The 21,364-nt window shown below is 38.5% G+C and overlaps 1 protein-coding gene and 1 long non-coding RNA gene across 2 annotated transcripts in view; both read right to left on the bottom strand.

The window, feature by feature from the left end:
* The window catches only part of LOC128857888 (mucin-2), a 92,818-nt gene that overhangs the window by 23,059 nt on the left and 48,395 nt on the right, over positions 1-21,364 (bottom strand). The gene's annotated exons all lie outside the window — the stretch shown is intronic.
* Positions 3,942-4,675, bottom strand: LOC128857890 (uncharacterized). Its single transcript, XR_008453956.1, has 2 exons — positions 4,624-4,675; positions 3,942-4,552 (listed from the first exon to the last, which is right to left on the bottom strand). It is a non-coding gene; the product is annotated as an uncharacterized LOC128857890 (long non-coding RNA).

Here is a 21,364-nt window from a genome sequence, read left to right as displayed (position 1 = left end):
TCAAAACACCATATGGTCGTCTCCCAACCCAGAATTTGTACCAAGGAAAACTTTAACCAGTTATCGACTTCCCGATATAAGCCAGCGCTTTGATAGGACTGACACTCCTTATAATTTATTAAGGAAATTTTCCCAGAAAGCCTCTTTATGCGTGTTACCCAGTGTATCAAAGAACGAATTGAGATAATGCGAAAATCAAAACCAGCATACAAAAACGTAAAACTAACAGATATTGGCGAAATTAAAAGTCGTCATTGGTTGCATGATAATTATGTCATATAATCGTTTGCCACCGTAGCCGAATGGGTTGGTGCGTGATTACCATTCGGAATTCACAGAGAGGTCGTTGGTTCGAATCTCGGTGAAAGCAAAATTAATAAAAACATTTTTCGAATAGCGGTCGCCCCTCGGCAGGCAATGGCAAACCTCCGAGTGTATTTCTGCCATGAAAAAGCTCCTCATAAAAATACCTGCCGTTCGGAGTCGGCTTGAAACTGTAGGTCCCTCCATTTGTGGAACAACATCAAGACGCACACCACAAATAGGAGGAGGAGCTCGGCCAAACACCTAACAGAAGTGTACGCGCCAATTATTTATTTTTTATTTTTAATCGTTTGCCATCTGTGAAACACTATTTGTCGAAAAATAGTTCTATGGGAAACGATGCTATAAAATTGGCAATATCGCGGGATAGATTTCTGTTACTGTCATCAAAAATGTATTTTGCTTCACCTGAAAAACCTGAAGGAGCATCCGAGCTGTATTATGTGGAAGATATTGTGGAGTGCCTAAAGTCTCGATTTGCAAGTGCAAGGAACGAAAGTCCTTACCAAAGTATCGATGAAAGCATGACGAAGTTCAAGGGCCGTTCTTCCCTGAAACAATACCTACCATTGAAGCCTACTAAGCGCGGTATTAAAATGTGGCTGAGGTGTGATGCTCTTACTGGCTATACTTACGATTTTAACATCTACTGTGGGAGAGAAGAAGGAAGTGTCGAGGGAACCCTAGGAGAGCGCGTCGTAAATCAATTAGCTGCAACAATTCGAGAAACAGAAGTCACTTTGTGCTTCAGTCGGTTCTTCACAAGTATCAATCTCCTAGAGACTACTAGTTATGCAGCGTTGGGAACCGTTATGTCAAACCGCAAAAAAATGCCAATTATCGACGTAAAGCTGAACAAAGGTCAATGCGATTTCCGAGCAAGCAACACAGGTTTGATGTATACCAAATGGCATGACACCAAGGAAGTAGTCGTTGTTAGTAATTGCCATTCGTCTGAAATATCGCAGATAGAAAAGAAATTGAAAAACGGTCAAAAAATGAATGTGGAGTGCCCCGAAATTATTAAGTTTTACAGACAGATAATGGGTGGAGTGGACAGAGCTGATCAAATAGCAGGTCAATATGAGCTGGATCGGAAATCTAACAAATGGTGTACAAGTATTTTACCGATTATTGATGATGTCAATGGGAAATTGTTGGGTAATCAGTTCCCAACTTGGACGGAGACAAAATCTACTCTTAGATTTTATGATCGTTCTGGCGGAAAATATGATAGCCGAAGGTAAAAAAAGAGCTGCTGTTAGTCGATCTGGTACATCTGGAAGAAAAAGGAAACTATCTGCAGGTCATCTTCCTGTTCCCATTGCTAAGCGAAGGCGTTGCACAGGTTGTGCACAACAAAATAGAGAAAGGCGAACAAAGACACTGTGCGAAGAATGCCAGATTCCTCTATGCAAGAACTGTTTGCTCCTTACCATAAGTAAAAACCATGTTTTTTATACTGTATTAGTTGCTCATTGTTTTCTTCTTTGCACTTTACTGAAACTAAATATATGTTGAATTCATAATAAAACAAACTTTTATATAAAACCAAATGGTATTAATATTTTAGATATTTTATCATAAAATACTAAACGGGACAAATGCGTCCATAAAAATGCTGACGGGATATATATGTCCCAGCTCCTCCCACCGCCCCTTTTCAACCGAATATAATTTTGATGGGACAAAACACTTTTATTTCACCCATTGCAACTATTAAATATCTATATATATAAAAAGAAGTTACATTTCCTTGGTAATCTTATAACTCAAGAACGGGCTCACCTATCCAAACCAAATTTTTAGGCTTTGTTTGGACTATTCAGTAGATGGTTTACGGATTCAAGGTCAAATATACCATAGAGCTGGGTCTTTGCTACCATTCTCAGATGGTGACCATCAATTTTTGCAAATATATTTTATTGGTGATGAGAATCGTGAATTAGATCAGCGCTGTGCAATTTCGACGAATACGAGAAGATCAATCGTGAATGAATTGCAAACAATGTTCCATCAACACAATGAATTGGTGAAATTGTTCAAAGTGGCACTCGATCTGATACCCACCGATGGCCACAAAATCATAATAAAAGCCGATAAAACACAAATTGGGAGCACGCCAGACGATTCAATGTACCAACGATTGATGAAGTAGCCATTGTTGTGGTTGGTGAACAGTTTCGGACACGAGATATTGTTTTGTATCGTAGAAATGAGCAATTACAGCGTATTTCAGAACTCCTTCGCTGTTATGATGCATTGCAATACCCCATTTTGTTTTGGAGAGGGGACGATGGCTATCATATCAACAAACAAATGATAAATCCAACAACTGGTACATACACATTTTATTTTTGTTTAAATATGATTTTTAAATAATTTTCATACGCTAATTAATTTTTGCATCGCAGGTCAAAAATCAACGAAAACCATCAGTGCGATGAATTTTTATTCGTATCGATTAATGATTCGCCCTCAAGAAAACAATTTTATTTTGCGATGCAATCAACTTTCGCATCAATTTTTTATCGAATTGCAAGTCATTTTGGACGCAAATATAATAAAAAATTGAATGTTCAGGAGGAACTGGAAAAGCATTTTTAACTTTATTTATTTTAGCATAATTTATTTAGCGTAAAAAATTAAAATGGAAATTAAAGAATCGAAGTTTAATTACAAGTTTTTATCGGCTCTTTCACCTTACCTGTATATATGTAGGTGCCCACCACAATCAAATTTTAAAAAAGTACAGAAAAGGCTATTGTGACATCTTTAGAAAGTATGTTGAATGAAAAAAATCAACTAATTCAACTGTTTAAACATTTTACGAGTTCTATAAAGAAAACTTAATATGAAAAATTTCTTGCGATATAAAAAAACATTTTATGTATGGTGGTGCGAAGCCCACTGGGTAATGCTAGTATAAAATAATTTGTCTTTCCGTTAGCGGATTTCCGTACCGAAAGGGTTAAGGTTAGCCCTAACTGAAAAAGAGGTGAATGCAATAAAACTAATATCAATGTCAGGCCCGAAACTCAACCCATTTGTTGTATTTTCTCGTGGTTCTCAAGCTAAACATTTTATTTGTCTCCACGAATAGCTTGCTTTCTGCGCTTCTGCATCCATCTGTTACCTCCAGATGTTGACTGGTCTCCCACGTCTGCGACTCCCTTGGCGATTCTAATCCAACGCAGCTCTTGTGTCGGCAAAATGGTGCGGAAGCGCTAACTGGATTATTGGATAATCACCACTTAAACCAATCAATGCACAAGGTCATTGTAAATCTTTGAATGCCTTTCAGGCGCGAAAAAAATTAACAGGGTCACAAATTGGACGACAAATTCAACCGGAACCTGCCAAAGTTATTATTATGATATCCTTATACAAGTCAGAAAGAAAACAACTTCAGTTTAATGTATTTAAAAAGGCTTACCGCACTTTTATTTATTTTAAATGTATTATTTATTGCATACTTTACCCTATTACACTGGCTTTGAGCCTTTTATTTGTATACTATATTAATATTATTTTAATTTATTAATATTAATAATATTTAAAAATTAAGTTTTCTTTTCGCTCTCTCGAAACGTTGACGAGTTCTTTTTATGCTGCTCTTAGGTGTTTCTTGGTACCCATCGTTTGGCGTTGGCATCGTTTCAAATAATTTTTTAAAATATCGACGTACGGCCATTGGTGCGTATAATTTCATCAAAAATTCTGGTACCCCAAAGTTATTCAGGAACACTTGCTTGAAGTACGAACCGCTCACTTTCGACATTTTCGGAAACTTAAAAAATATTCGTTAACTCGAAAACAAATTTAGAATGCAACTGATATTTTTTGCCAAAGGACGCGTCCTTTTATATCATATTTTGAAATACTCATACTCGCATGCCAGCATGCACATGCAGGTAGATGTGTGAGTGTGAGTGAAAGTAAAAGTATCTATGCAAATGGGGGCTAGCGAATCGTTGTTTACACTGCTTATCCCTTTCAGGGTACTTCGTTGTTGTTATTGCTGTACACTTGATCGATACAAAAACACCAGGTAGCTCTGTTTGTTTGCACTTGTTTTGGCAACTATCACACTTACACATGTACTTATGTATATGTACATTAGTAAAACATGTTACGACATGATATGTTATTGTTTTTGCAAAAAGGTTGTCAATGAAATTTTTGCGAGAAATCCTGAAATCCCAGTAGCCGGAGGTTAAAAATAAATCTGCGGATTCGGATGTGCTAAATTTGTTAATTTCTTTGTTGTTTGTTATAGATTTAGAATTATGTACTTACAGTTGCGGACAAAACTCTCCGTACGATCCCTTTTTTCTTAATTTCTCCCGATCTAAAGCATTTAAAAGAAATGTAATGATGCAGTTTTGTTTTAAATCTAATTTATAACAAATGTAAAAAAAAATTATTATTATTATTATCATTTATTAGAATAATATGAAATATTACACTAACTTAAAATCAAAAAAAAAGAGCACACTAGCTCATTGGGCCTTCGGTGCTTAAAAGAAAAAAAATGTGATTTTCAGTATTTACTTTAAAAGTTATTCACGAAAAACCAAAAAAATGCAAATGTCAAAGTGTACATACGAATTTAGAAAATAAGAATTATCTAGGAAAACTGATTAAATTTGTGAAAATGAATATTTTGTTGGGCCACCACCAGCATCGATGGTTGCTTTTAAACGCCTGGGCACTACTGCTAAATTTTCAAGCTCGGTATATTCTGCCATTCCTCCAGCAACTTCTCTTTGCGAATTGGAGCACTAGTAATAGAGTGCTTCCGAATCTTTCGCTCCAAAATTTCCCAAACATGCTCAATAATGTTTAAGTCCGGGCTTTGTGGAGGTGAATGTAGATGCCGTGGAGCATAATACAGCAGCCAGTTCTTCACAATTTGCGCAGTATTTGTATTGGAAGCGATCCATATTTGCTTCAATGAAAACGAGGTTTCCAAATCCTGTGATTGCAACTGCTCCCCAAACCATGACACTGCCACCACCATTCGGTTTTTCTCGCTTATAAGGCGCTTCTTGCGAGGAGTTCTGCAATTGTAACCTTCATTATTAAGGGTCCTGCTTAGTGTACGTGGGTGGACAACAATTTGATACCTCTCGGCTACCCCCTGGGCCAAATCAGTAGCATGTATTTTCGATTTTTGATTCACTGCTTTGCAAATAAAGGAGCCGGTTGAGCTTCTTGGGCCGACCATTACGCGGTTTACTCTCCAAAGAATTGGATGTTTCAAAGTTTTTACAACTAGTTTGTACCGTGGAATTGCTTAAATGCAATAAATCAGCTATTTCACCAAAGGATTTCTTATTACTTCTGTACTCAAGAACTAATTTTCTCAAATCAGTAGAGATTTCTTTGCGGAGCGACATTATTCCGATCGTACACTTTTTCAAAAGACAGAATGCAAAGTAGAACCACAAAATAAAACAACGGTACTTTACTGTTAAGTTTTCGCAGAAAAGAAGAGCAAAATAAGTGTCTTAATATAACGTATGTACACTTTTGTTAGTGCATTTTTGTGGGTTTTCGTGAATAACTTTTCAAGTAAATACTGAAAATAATTTTTGTTTTTTTTACATTTGTTATATAATTAGACTTAAATCCAAACTGCATCATTACATTTATTTTAAATGCTTTAGATCGGGAGAAATGAAGAAAAAAGTGGTTGTACGGAGAGTTTTGTCTGCAACTGTATACTCGTATTACTATAGATGCTTTCCATTTCAATTCAACCGGGCTATTCGGGTCATGTTCTTCGATTTCGATGTAACTCAAATATGTTGCTCTCTAGTCAAAATAATGAGACACGTATTTTTTTGTTCGCTTGAAAAAAATTTGTGTCAAGAGTTATCGGCAATTTTATTTTTCGGCTCAAAATCGATTTTTTTTTAATTATATCAGAAACATTTTTTTTTAAATGCCCATAACTTAGTCAAAAATGAACCGATTTTATTAATTCTGTTGTTCTGATGTCTCATTATTATGATTAGAGAGCAACATATTTGAGTTACATCGAAATCGAAGAACATGACCCGAATAGCCCGGTTGAATTGAAATGGAAAGAATCTATAATTATCCTGCAGTCAAGAGCGAAACTCCTTAGAAAAATATTTCAGTTTGTGTTCTTTGATTGCAGAAGTCATACTAATTTCTGAGTCACTACAGTTGGATCCCTTGCAAAATGACTAATTAGTGCAACTATTCTTCTAATCGGTTTGTTCATTTTATAACTCTACTATATTTTATAACTTTTTCATAAACAATATAGTCACAGACTCATGCGCCCACTACCAACAACACACACTTCCTTACTCATTCTTTGCTTACCGCTCCTACTTACGTATATTCTCTCATCTCTTCTTCACGTTTCTTAATTTGCTCCCGTGCCAACTGACCTTTTCTTTAATGACATATTTGAACCCATCTATTTCTCTTTGTTACATAACAAAAACAACAACTTACATTTTGGCTCTCACTATTAGTTGTTAAGCTGATATCTGTCAACTTAGTTGTAAGAACTACGTAACCTTGGAAATTATGGATGAAGTTACCTTCGAAAAGAACGGATTATTCTAGCTCCGATTAGTGGTGCCCTACCTTAGCCATAACCGTAACCACAGCAATCAGCTGTTCTGATCAAACATATAGGCATTACTGTAAACGATTTACATATATTCTGTAAAAAAAATCTCGGGAATTGTTCATTCAAAAAGGGCGTGTTACACGTACATACATATATCTAAATTTTGTTTGCTGGAATGTTGGTACAACTGCCTTCTATATAGTCGCAGAGTTGAAGCGTTATCTGTCAATTAGTTTCATTTTGGCATTTAATTAGATCAGCCAACCGCATGTGTGCTCTGCGATTTTCACTATGGATAAAAATATCGAACAAAGAATTTATCTTAAGTTTTGTGCCAATACCGTACGATATCTGGGGGTGATTTTTGATAAAAAAGTATCTTTTTGTGATCATGTAAAGTACATACAGGAGAAAGTAAATTTGGCGATTAAAATGTTATATCCCCTAATAAATAGACGCTCAGGCTTAAGTGATGAAAATAAGCTAATAATTTATAAGTCTATATTTCAGCCAATAATATTATATGCCTGTCCAGCCTGGAGTAATATCGCAAATTCACATGTTAAGAAACTGCAAATCTGCCAAAATAAGGTACTCAAAATGATGCTACGACTCCCATGGATTTTCTCCACCAGAAAGCTTCATGATGAAGCAAAAACTAAGATTTTCTCAGATCAAATACAAAATTTGACTAAAAGATTCAAAATTCGTTCCAGTTTTTCGGACAATCTGCTAATAACTAAACTTTCTTAATGTTCAATTAGGCCGTGGTACTTAAATGCGTATAGATTAACCCTAGATTGTAAGATGTAAAGCGGAGGTTTTTCATAGTAGTTTTTTCCTTCGAAAAAATAAAAAATCGTTTAAAAAATCGAAACCTGTGATAAATACATAAGTATAATGATGTAGAATTAAGATTTATATCATATTCTGGAAATTGTGCGATAACATAAATATTGTAACGCTTTTCTACTTAATAAACTCTTATCTTTCTTCTTGTGCTTTGAATGGGATTTCGTGTGCCGAATAGTTGAAAATGTTGCAGAAAGCCTATAGCGAATTCGCTTTATCAAAAACACGGGTCTATAAGTGGTATACGGGTTTTGCAGAGCGCTGAGAAGTCGCCCAACAACGTCTTTAAAGGATAAAAACGTCGACAAAGTCAAGGAAATGGTGCTGGAAACCATGATGTAAGTTTGAGGGAGATGGCTCCTGACCTTAGCGTGTCTCATAAATCAATTCGCAACATTTTACACCATCATTCGGGCATGAGACGTATGGCTGCTCGTCTTGTTCCAAGAGAGTTGAATTTCCTTCAAAAAATTCCTCGGAAGAAGATGGCTGAAGACATGAAGGTGGCTGAGCTAGGGAATTCGGACCCAACGTTTATCTAGCGCATCCTAACAGGTGATGAGACGTGGGTATACGAGTTAGACAAGCAAAGCAGTCAACCCGTCAACAGGCGGCTGAATGGCACTATCCACAAGAGCCGAAACCCAAAAAACCATGTCAAAGTTGGTCAAAAGTTAAAGTCGTGCTACTCGTTTTCTTTGATTGTCAGGGCGTTGTGCAGTCGGAAGTCATTCCAAATGGTTCTACGGTAAATAAAGAATACTATTTGAGAATATTATTTGGAAGTTACGTGGCGTTTGAGAGAGAATGTGCGTAACAAACGGCCCAATTTGTGGAAAGAAAACTCATGGATTTTGCACCATAATAACGCACCGTCACACAAGGCTCATATTGTGAACACTCTTTTGACCAAAAACTCGACAAATATCATCAAACAACCACCGTATTCACCGAATTTAGCCCCTTGTGATTTTATCCTTTTCGCAAAACTTAAATTGCCACTTCGCGGACGCCGCTTTGAGTCGATAGAGGCCATTAAGGAGAATTCGCGGAAGGAGCTGAAGAATATCTCTTCAAACGCATTTGAAAGCTGCTTTGATGACTGGACTTGTGGCTGGATGACTGGACATATACTGGCACGTGGGTATATGAAGCCGTATGTGTCTATTGAATTTTGGGGTTTCCCATGCCCATAAGCAGCTGTGAAATACTTAACATTTCTTTTGATATTCGCGATAAAACTTTGAATATTAGAAATGCATCACGAAAAATTATGACTAATCGATAAATGAAATAAAAAAATATAGGAAAGTGTAATGAATATTACTAATATATATTAAAGAATTATTTAAAAAAAATGTGTAACTTTTTTTCTTCATATCAAAACATTTTACATATTACCACTTTTTTATTTAATTTGCACTCATAATAACACTGAAACATGTTGAATATTGCCTAACTGTCCTCAATAACCTGGGAGCAAGGAAAGACGTATTGCTGAACCGGTTACCAGGGAGTAAGGGCCATAATGACAACAAACAGGTGGGCCAGGCGGACTGCGTGGCGAAATTGTGGGCTTACCAAAAATCACATAACTGAAGTTATCAACGCTTGGGAAGATACGGTAGCCATGCGACGCTGGATGGAAAGTTCAGGCAGAGAAAACAGTTCATCTTTTCTGCTAGAAGAGCATCAAGTGAGCTCTTAAACTTGCATAGAGAGCACTTACGAACTCTAATTGGATTTTTAAAAGGCACATTGTAGTCATAGTTTGCATTAACTGCTTCGTAGCAGCAATATTAACGAAAACATTGCTCGGCTCTCGCTACAACTCTGAACTTGAACAAATGAGTAATGGAGCAGGTAGCGTAAAATGCGCGCTCAATTGTTTTGCTCCGCTCCAAGCTACGTTTCATTACTGCTAGTAGCTAATATTTACTTCAAACAATGCCTCTATTTTATAACTTTAAAGTACAGTCAGACAACAGAAATCTAAATTTTTATTCTTATAGTTTCCCTCGCCGCTGATCGATCGTTTTGAACATTTTTTCCATTTTCGCGAATTTTAGCAGGTAGGCGAGTGATAATGCGACAACAACAAAGGGTTGAAAATCTTGAAAACCCAGGCTTTTAACGCAGTGGAAAAACCTGGAGAAATGAGAAAACTAGTGCAGCTGTTACCTGCCCCAAATATAAAAATAGAAAATGTTCAAGGCCACTGAAAAATTTAGATTTCCGTTGTCTGACTGTACTTTAAGGCTTTAAAATAGATACATTGTTTGAAGTAAATACTAATCACTGGGCGTATTCCTGGAAATATACTCCTTATTTGCATCTACAACCTGTTGCTGCTTGCTCCCTATTTAAATAAAAAACTATTCGATAAAAATTCTGAACTAGAAACATTATGTACAGTCTATGTCAGCAGAGAAGAACCGTTTTTTTTTCTTGCAACTTCAAGATATATGTACATATTTCGCTCTGCTTTTTGCTGCATAATAGTCCCACTCAAAGGCTACGACGCCAGTGCTAACCCAGGTTAGTGTCGTTCGAAACCTTCCCGTAAGCGCAACCAAACAGAAATGAGTGAGAAGTACGCGAAGCATTTTGAAACGGTAGTTTTATGCACGCATTCGAGAGGGTCGAAATTATCTTACGCCGCGGCTGCAAAAGTGATTAAAAAATCAAAAAGTTTTTTGTGATGTGGAATTAGCGGTATGAAGTGTACAAAAATGTTGATGACTTTTCCGAGCTCGGCTTGAAGCGAGTGACGACAAAAAAGCAGGACAAAGAGATTGCCCATCTTTTTAAGCAAGATCCTTTTTTGTGGCTTCGCCAAGCACGATCAGTTCTTGCTAAAAAGGGAGTAGATGTGAGTATCAACACCATCGAACGTCTACTTAAGGAGGTGAACGTATCCTACCGTCCCACATCATCAAAACTACTGATCTCGGAAAAACACACTGAGAAACAACAAAACAAGAAAATGGGGTCCCAGTATTGGACTGACCTTCCCAGTCCCCAGACGCCAACCCCATTGAAAATGTGTGGGGAATTATGAAAACGGGAAATTATAGGAAATGCGGTCCATGATTTAAAGCAAGGCGTGCGTCAAGTTCGTAAAATCTGCACGGCATATCGAGTAATTGCGTATATTTAGTGTAACACCGCAAAACCGCATACAATATGCATCTACACAAAAACGAACATTGCTTAAGTAGCAGCTATGGGAGTAGTAGTAGCGTAACAGAAGTGAGAGTAGTGGCGATAGCTGCAGTACATATGAATAATTTCGCAAACAGCGCTCCGGCCGATTACAAGTTTTCTTCATTACTGGGTTGCCCATATTCGATGGACCCTTGGTTTTTTTTTTGTTTTTAAATCAAAGAAAAACACAATTTTTTTGATGTTGACGATAATAATCATATTATTTGGTACAAGTAGATTTGTTCACATCACTTTTTGAAATGGCCGCCTTGAGCCTGTACGGCGTATTGTGCCCGTTTTGCAGCATTTTCCTTAGTTTTAGCTAACGTTTCGGCTGGAATAGCGACTATTTCCTCACGGATGTTGCTCTTGAGCTCTTCTATGATCTTTTGGCTTATTAATATAAACCTTTAATTTTAAATATCCCCACAAGAAGAAGTCCGGTGGCGCTAAATCAGGCCAGTCAAAATCGCCATTTTTCGACATCAAACGACGAGGAAACAATTTCTTCAAAAAATCGATTGTGGTGCTAGCTGTGTGTGGTGGAGCGCCGTCTTGTTGAAACCAGAACTGCCTCATACGCTTTCGAGGAATAATTGACGAATAATAACGCTCCTGATTGACGGTAATAGCTTGACCATCTTCATTTTCGAAGAAAAACGGCACAATAATCGTTTTCGCACTAACGTCGCACCAAACAGTGACTTTTTCGTCGTAAAGAGGTACCTCTTGAATTTCGTGAGGATTTTCAGTGGCGTAAATATGGCAATTTTCCTTGTTTACCGTCCCATTCAATAAGAAATGAGCCTCATCGGACATAATGATTTTGTTCCAAAATTGCTCGTCATCTTCAGCCATTTCGATGACTTTTTGGGCCCATTCCAATCGACGTGGCTTATCCGCAGCCAACAATCTTTGCGTCAATTGAATCTTATACGGGAATAAATGCAAATCAATGCGGATAATTCGTTGTAAAGTGGTTCGAGCAATGCCCAACTTCTGAGAACGGCGGTATTGGGACACTGGCCCGTATAAGAGCAATATTCTCATCCGATCGCCTTGGTCGTGCCTTTCGTACAAGCGTTTAATGGTGTTCTTAGAAGGAGCACTTTTCACATTATTCAATTTTTTATACGCACGTTGAGTTTTCACAATTGACTTCTTTTGTTGAATGTAAATTTCAACAATTTGGGAGCGCTCGCGTGGCGTCTACTATTCCATGGTAAACATTTGCTTGGACTGATGCTTCCAACGGTATGTCATTAAGCGATCTTACGTCTCTGTCAAAAAATACAGGGTTGCCAGATAGGTCCGTGGAATGTGGGCAACCCTGTCCTGAACATTTTTTTAACTAATACTCTGATCTACGGCTGTCGTCCTGGGTAGTCTAACGTAAGTACACTAGCCTACCATCCCAGAGGTTGTGAGTTCAAGTCCCACGTAAAGTATGGTCCTGCACTTTTCCAAATTTACCTACAACAAAAAAAAATTTCATTCCTCAAACCCAAAAGCTTATCCTTTCCATCCTTCAAATTCTTACTCCCGCACAATAGTCAGCGCATTATTTGCATTGTGGCTGCTAAAACAAGCAAAAAAACAAGAGAAAAGCACACAGTTAGAGGAAGCGGGCAGCCGCGGTAATAGCGCAGACACACACCACTTTAGCGAAGACCTCCACCATCTGCACGATCCTTCTGCCAGAAAAATGTGACACACAGCTGGGATCCTCTTTGATGGCGCAGTAAGAAGGTCTTGTTAGTAAGCAGTGACAGGTGGGCATTCCCGCTACTTAAGACTGATAGCGGTAGGCTAATCAGCTACCCTGTCAGAAATCAAATAGATTAACGAAACCAATGCAAGACAAGTCTTGTCGAGGCCCTATGCTCTCGAGAGGAGTGAACAAGAAAACAAAGAAAACAACTCCGAGCTACTTGCAGTAACGAAACGTAGCTTGGAGCGAAGTAAGCCAATTTCCTTTACGCTGCCTGCTCCACTACTCATCTGTTCTAGTTCAGAGTAGTACCGAGAGTAAACATGAAAACTAGGAAGTAGCGAAGCAATTTCAATTCCTGATTGTAGTCCCGTCATTATTTCTGGAAACTGCGTAGAATTATATTAGTAAAAACAAGCGCCAGCCATTTTTATGGGCTGGAAGATAAAGCGTCAGAGCGCATGCTCTACGATGCAAGATGAAGACTTCTGCATTTAAATGGTGTGACTGAAAATCCATTAGTGATTTGGGAAAGAAAGCCTAAGTGCTCAAATTTATTAAAGTTATGCAGTGATTAACAATAAATCCACAAAAATTAATCTACCCGTTCACATAGGGCAATAGCTACGAAGTTGACAATCAGTTGTCAAGACTTCTTTGAGAGGTCTCCAATTAGAGACCACTTTTCCAACTCGTCCAAAACCACCAATTGTTAAAATATGATTTTCACTTAGCCCGACAAAGTTGGGGTTTTCTGTTATGAGAAATAGTAAACGCACTTTAAAACAACAACTAAATCATGGTAATTTGGAAATTTAAATGCGATGTTGAACTACTAGACAATGGATTATTAAGGCCGCCATAGCCGGAAGGATTGTTGCGTGACTACCATTTGGAAGAGCACAGGTTTGAAATACAAATTGGTAGATAGGAACCTACATTTACATAGGCAATGGCAAACCTCCGCGTGGTTTTCTACCATGAAAAAGCTCCTCATAAAAAACCATTTGCCGTTCGAACAGGCGGCGTAAAAGTATAGGGTTTTTCAGTAAGAGCGCTTCAACTTTTGAACTTTTTTGAATAAAACACAAACGGTTTGACTTTTTAACTAATTTTTTTTTTATTATCGAGTTTGAACATATACATTTAAGTATGAAATTCGATTTCTTTTGCATGACCACCGCGTGCACGTTTTACGAAGTCCAATCGTTGAACCCAATTTTCGACCACTCTTTTGCATAAATCGGCCGAAATTCCAGCAATTTCGCGTTCAATATTGGCTCTGAGCTAACAAATCGTGGCCGGCTTGTTACTGTAGACCAATGACTTCACATAACCCCAAAACGGGACGGCTTGTTAAATGGACTGTAAAATGGCCGTAATGCTCTTAAAGTAGCAGCAACAGAACGATTATTTTCATAAAAAATTTGCACGATTTGCAATCGTTGCTCAAGTGTGTAGCGTTCCATGATGAAATGTATACTAATGAAGTTTACAAATGACAAGCGAAAAATAAAAAATATTGCGTCGTTCGCCCTCCCTATCGGAAAAAAGTTGAAGCGCACCTATTAAAAAACCCTATATAAGTCCTGCAACTTGCAGAAAAATAACAGAGAGTGCATCATGCACTTACTCAATAGGGCATATCTATAAATAAAGGGGGATTTCAAGGGCCGATGTTGAATGTGAACCACACCTAAACCTAAAGCTTTTTTCTGCATTTCATTTGACATTTTTCAATTTCAGACTAACTCAATTTGAACCATGGAAAGATACACAATCGAGCAACGCGTTAAAGGCTTATTATGAAAACAAGCGTTCAAATCAAAATGCATATCGCGCACATCGTGAGGCACTTTTCACCTCAGTGGATTCGTCAATAAGCAGAATTGCCGTATTTGGGCGAATGATAATCCAAGAGTGATTGCCGAAAAACCAATGCACCCACAAAGAGTGACTGTTTGGTGCGGTTTATGGGCCGGCGGCATGACTGGGCCGTATTTTTTCCAAAATGAGACCGGTCAGGCAGTTACTGTGAATAGTGTTCGCTATCGTGAGATGATAACGAACTTTTTATGGCCCGAATTGGAAGATACGGATGTGGACAATATGTGGTTTCAACACGACGGTGCCACTTGTCACACAGCTAACGAAACAATGGCTCTTTTGCGCGAAAAATTTGATGCCCGAATAATCTCACGTCGCGGCGTTGTCAATTGGCCGCCAAGATCATGTGATTTGACACCGTTGGACTTCTTTCTTTGAGGTTATTTGAAAGAAAAGGTGTACGTCCATAAGCCAGCAACAATTTCAGGGCTAAAGAATGAAATAATTCGGCATATTAACGGCAAAGCACCTCAATTATGCCTCAGCGTCATCGAAAATTTGGACTATCGGATGGAGGTGTGCCGCCGAGACCGCGGCGGCCATTTGGGCAATATTTTCTTCCGTACGTAATTGAGCCACACCAATATGATCATAATAAAGAGAAATGACAACAATTTCTTAAAAAAATTGTATTTGTTTTCAAAATCAACACCGGCCCTTGAAAGTTAAACTCCCTTTACATGAATAACCATAGACCATAAAATCTGCGTACACTTCACAAATATTTTTCGAGTTGATTAAAAACGGAATATATTGTGCATTTATAGCTTCATAATGAATTCGTAATTTTCGTAATTTGATTATTTAAAATTTATACTATTAGGAAGTTGTTAAAGCAATCCATTGCACGTAAACGTCATGAAAAATGCAATTATCTAATAAAACTGGTGCAACAGAAGTTGTTAAAAAATGTTATAGTTCATTAAATAATAATTAGCGTATTTAATAGTGTTTGAAAAACTAGATTCAAGATCAAACAAATGCAAGATTTTATTGAAGTTTGCATTACACTTTCGTTACGCCCCTATGCACCTGTTAATGTGAATTTAATAACACATTGGCGTCAGTTTATTCTAATGCCTTCACATTGCAAACACCATTGGCATCTGTATTGTGGGATTCTAGAAGCATCCCATTCAAATAATAACTTCTCGCTACTCACACATTGGACATAGATGTAGCATTAGTAATAAGAAAAAGACTAAATTCGTTGAATAAATAAATTTAATTGGCTTTTTAATTCTCTGCCTCGGTTAGCGGTATCGCAAATTGGTGAATTCTACTCGAAACAAAAACTAGCCCCTAAATGCAGAAAGTGGGTCAACTGATTATATTTAAATGCTAAATGATTATAGGTATGAAGGTAATAATGCCCGTATTCTATAGTATTTTAATTGCCAAGGGCTGCTATTCTCAGAACTGGTGTTACAGCTAAAATGCAAATTGACAGGTAGCAGACACAATAACAAGTCTCAATTAAAAATAAATAGCACATTAATCGTACAAGCATTACGATTGAGCAATAAAAACTAAACATGAAATTATAAAAATAAATAAATAAATCAGTAAATTTATTGGTATAAGTATCGTTCGCAGCAGCAGGTTTGTACTTCGAAACATCCATGATATTATGTGGCTATCACTGGATCTGGAATTTGCTCTGTTATTATGTTTTACTTAACATAGGGGAAAAGAAAGCTGTTAATTTGGTATCTGTAAGTTCCAAGGCGGCTTCTATCAATGGTGCCTTAACGCGACTTCTCCCTAATATAGGAGGGCCCCAGGGAAATCGCAGTCGGCTACTGTCATTGGTTGCTGACTCTATAATTCTGTATGCAGCACCTATCTGGACGGGGACCAAAAAGTCTAATCTACGGGAAGTCACCCAGACATACAGGCAAGGCGCGCTGCGTGTAGCTTGCGCGTATAGAACGATGTCTGATGATGCAATCTGCGTAATAGCGAGAAAGATACCCCTAAACCTCTTGGCAGATGAAATGTTTCGGCTCTATAACAGACAGGGAACGCGGCCCACACCTGGAGAAAAAGCAGCGGAGCGACTGCTGACAATAGGCCGGTGGCAGCAGCGGTGGGATGAGTCACAAAGCGGATGTTGGACCTACAAACTAATACCACGTGTTGCTGAGTGGTTAATGAGAACACATGGAGACACCGACTATCACCTTTCACAGTTGCTCAGCGGACATGGCTGTTTTCAGGAATACCTGCACCGTTTTAAGCTGGCAGACAGCCCTTTCTGTCCAAACTGCCCGAATGCAGACGAAAACGCAGAACACGTCATGTTTTATTGCGACCGCTTTAGAGAGGAACGAGCTATACTGGAGCAAGCCCTGGGTCATTAACCGTCCTCCAGCACCCTCATACGAGATATGTGCGCAACCAGCGGTAAGTGGGAGGCAACGCAAACGTTTGCAGCGACTTCGCCATATTGATTGGGAACGCAAAGCGTTTCAGCAACAGAGAAGGCGGACAGTCTCTGACGAACCGACAACAAGCACAGACGTTTGAGTGAAACACTCAATACAGTATCATACAGAAGACAAGACGGTAGTGAGTTACGATAACACTACTGCAAGCTTTCCGATGCCTCCTTTACTTTGGACCTCCTATAAACATAGTGGGAGTAATTGAGACTATCGACGGTGTATAGCCTTCATACGCCTACAGGAGAGGAACCTGGACGCGAGTATCTGTTGTGTCTTCGGACATAAACGCGGCTCTACCCAGAAGTTATACTTTTGTGGTCCCAGGGTAGAACTAGCCGAGGTGGAGGATTGTTATAGTATTAGTGGGAGCGTGCCCCACATACCATTATGGGACGACACCTTTGAGATGTTTCTGACATTTTGATTTCAACCTCCTTAAAAAAAACAAAAATTGGTCTCTCAGAGCACCATTTAATAGAACGTTTTTAGTTTCTTTTCTCATGTAAAGGCCAAAAATGGTGATATTTTGAAATGATTGTATGGGGAACCCCCCAGGGGAGCTCCAGGGGGTGTGCCGCTGGCATGGGTAGATCGGCCGTCCAAAGTTAGTGGGGGTCGGTCATATATTTGGACTCGATTGGAGCACTCTAAATGGGTCACAGTGGGATTTTTCGTTCGACCCAAATTGGGGGACATCAGAATTCGTTTTAGAGGTATTATTCCTTCGGCAAAGTTTCTTATTTTGATCCCTAGAATACGATTTTCCCAGAGCAATGAGCGATTTTTAAATCGACTCGCCCTAATGTATTTGCTTCAGAATGGATGGAGAGAATGTTGATTGGATCTGCGTTAGCCAGTGTTGTGGTGAGTAAGGCGGAGATAGATGGACAATAGGAATGTGACGTATGGTTAAGCGGTTCGCGTTGCAAAAGTTACACATTGGCTGCGGATTCTTTGTTAAATGGTATTGGTGTGTTAAAAGGGTATGGCCTAGCCTTAAACGTACAAAAAATTGGTTCATCCAAGTGGTAGTCGAAGTTGGCAGTATGGTAGCGGAACCATGTGGATTTACTTCTTTGTATTCATGCTGGTAGATATACCAATTGGCATCCAGCTGAGACTTTAAAGCTCTGGAGTATATGGTTTAAATTGATGTTGTACTAAGTGGGTTATAAAAGTGCAAACACGAAGGCAAGATTTGCGGCATAGTCAGCATGATGATTGCCGAGTATGCCCGAATGTCCACGTATCCACATTAGTTTTGTGTTTGGCTCTTTCTTAATTAACAATTGTTGCATGTGATATATTGGGCCTACATCCATTCGAATGTTTCTTGCAGCATTGAACACTGATTGGCTATCTGCGCATATTAAAACCTTTTGTTTAATCTTTAAAAGATTTAATGCTGAAATTATCAGCTTCAAAGATTTTGCCGTCCTGCGGTAATAGTCCGTGAGAAAGGGTTCGCCCAGCTTCATATGTAACAGCAACCATTGACTTGCTTGATGCCATCAGTGAAAAGGAGATTCCAACCACTTCGTTTCAGAGGGTGCACTATACTCCAGAAAATTTGCTGATATGTTGTGTTGTTGGTGCACTGTTTACGTAAAAAGCATAAGTCTTCTATAAAGCTTTCAGAGTTTCGAGCCCAGCGTGGTAGCTTGGTTTGAGGTATTCTCATTGGAGATATCTTCAAGTTCAAATGATCGGCGACCTCTTTTTCCTCGCATAATGTCGGTTTATGTGAAAGAGGTCTTCTTTTATTCAGTAATCGAATTTCATGGTGAAGAATATGAGTGAAATCGCAGAATAATTTGTATATTATGCGACTTCTGAGATATTTCGTGCGATCTTCAAGTGATTCAAAACTACCTTCCATTAGCATATTTATAGTAGGTGTTATCCTAAAAGCACGTTAACTCCTAACGAAGAAATAACTCTTACAATTCTCATAAAGTGTGCCTACTACCAATAAGCAACAATAAATCGAACAGTGTGTAAAGTGAGTTCTAGTGGTATATCCGAGAGTATTATTGAAAATTCAAAACAGAGAGGAAACATATTAAGAAAAAAAAGAGAAAATCTAAATAAGTTAGGAAGCTAGCCGAGAGGAAAATCGCATCGAAATTCCGGCTAATTACAGCTTGTTTCTAAAAATGGGCGAATCCTTAAAAGTGACATTTAGATCATCTAATTGGTTGAATACAGAATTTTTAGAAAAAAACATCCCCCTACTCAAAAGCTTGCTGTTTAACAGATTAACGTGGGCAAAATATGCTATCTTTGCAGCCCACGCATATTCTTGGACAGCAATCGTTGTGTCATCCGTTCTACTGGGAAACAGTCTTAGATATTTAAACTGATCCACGCTTTCAAATTTATGATCAATTGATCAATTGTAAGACCCGGTGCCTTTCTCAGCGTAATATGTAAGTATTGCGAGGTATTTCGTTTTGCTTTCATTGATCCAAAGAATTTTGCTTTTATTTGAAGTGCTTGGAATAAATATTTTAGATGATTCATATTCCTCGCGAGGATCATCAGCAAAGCCACATATTTGGGAAGTTTTGGTGAATATACAAGGCGAAGTCCAAAATAACCAAGACTGAGCTAAAATAGTAACGACGGGAGCTGTTTTCTGATAGCTTCGATTCTCTGGCATCGATACACTGTTTTGTGGGATCTAAAAGCTTTTTTCATATCACAGGGAGCCATATCAGGCGAATACGGTGAGTGATTGATGGTTAAAATGTGATGTCTAGTAAAAAAATCAGTCACAAGAGTGGATCGATGAGGTGATGAAGTATCATGCAAAAAGCGCCAGCTTTCTCCTTCGCGGTATTCAGGGCGAATTCGAAGAATGTGATGCAAGAAAAGCGCAGATAGAAAATTGCATTGACGGTTTGGCCCGTTGGCATGAAAACAAATGAGCATCGACTTGATTTTTGACTTCTCCAAAGGCGATTTTTGTGGTGGTGCCTCACCTGGGGCTTTCAATTCGGCGCTTTGACGCTTGGTTTCAGATTTGTGTTGGAAACACCATGCGGAAACTATGGCCAACTTCCTTTCTGTGATAAAGTACCAAAAACAATAACTCGACTAAAGAATATCAAAGTATGGAAGTATGGATACTAGAAATGGAAATCCACGGACAACCATTTGATTATCAATTTTCTACCGAATTCTAAGCTTCTTCTTACTAAACTGCAAAATGAGTTACCTTTTAAGTAAATGTGCTACCTCCACTAATAATAACCTGCTCTCTAAAATGAGTTGGTGCAAAATTGGAAGATATCTCCGAGACGTTAGCTCCTAAATAAGAGCTCAAACAGATTGAATTTCTGCATCGCGATTTATTTAATCTAATCTTTTGGAAAATATGGTTCGAGCTATATGGAGATACTATTTTAAGTTCCTCCAGTATCAGGCTATGCTGACGATAACGAAATCTCATATCTATCAATAGCTAATAATTTCTGCTTCGAACTGATTAGACTCTCATTGGACTGACGCTTCTCTCTCTAATCATGTTGATGCTATTAAATATATGACAAAAACGCCTGTCTGTTGGCAAATGAGGCAACTCAGTCAATTTAGCCATGAGTTGTTCGAGTTATGCATATCCAACACAATATTTAGGCGACGCGAAGGGTTGTAAACGCTCCAAGGCCTGAAAGGATTTAATGCGTTAAATGTAAGGAGGAAAGCCATACTTCGTGCTGGGAAAAAACAATTGCACAAATAATAGGCTTTATTTGGTGTATGCGTTAGCTGTGCAAAGGCTTAGATTATTTTCAAAATTGACGCTTATTGTAGGTAGGTAGGTAGGTATAGTGGTTGTCGGTTGGCACACCTAGGCCTGCTGTAGGCCCATTGTGATACCACCGGAGCTGTTCCCTCTCCTCACTCTACATTGTCCTCATTGAGCCAACCTGTGGCTTTAATATATCTAACAAAATTTGTTTTATATTGGCTACTTCTGCCAAGTTATTCAGGGAACTTTTTCCTAAAATATTGAACCTTCTTCTATGCAGAGCCAAGCACCCGCATAGCAATTGTTCTATAGTCTCTTCTTCTTCGATGTCGTTACAGATTCTGCAGTAGTCGCTCGTTACAGCTTCTGCTCCCAGTCTGCTGGCATGGCTGCCAATCAGAGAATGCCCTGTTAGGACCCCGAGAAGATTGTAGCATCATAAACATTTCCTACACATGTACGGGGAACGCTGCTGGAGTGACAGTCCTTTCCCGGATATAAATGGGGGTCGTTCCGGTAACGTAGAACCGAGTGTCAGGGGAACACTGGCGTTTGTAATTGGTGTT

The sequence above is a fragment of the Anastrepha ludens genome, chromosome 3 (assembly GCF_028408465.1).
Source record: "Anastrepha ludens isolate Willacy chromosome 3, idAnaLude1.1, whole genome shotgun sequence".
In the NCBI taxonomy this organism is placed as follows: domain Eukaryota; kingdom Metazoa; phylum Arthropoda; class Insecta; order Diptera; family Tephritidae; genus Anastrepha; species Anastrepha ludens.
The sequence above is the reverse complement of the archived record's forward strand: the minus strand, read 5'-3'. Positions and strand labels throughout refer to the sequence as shown.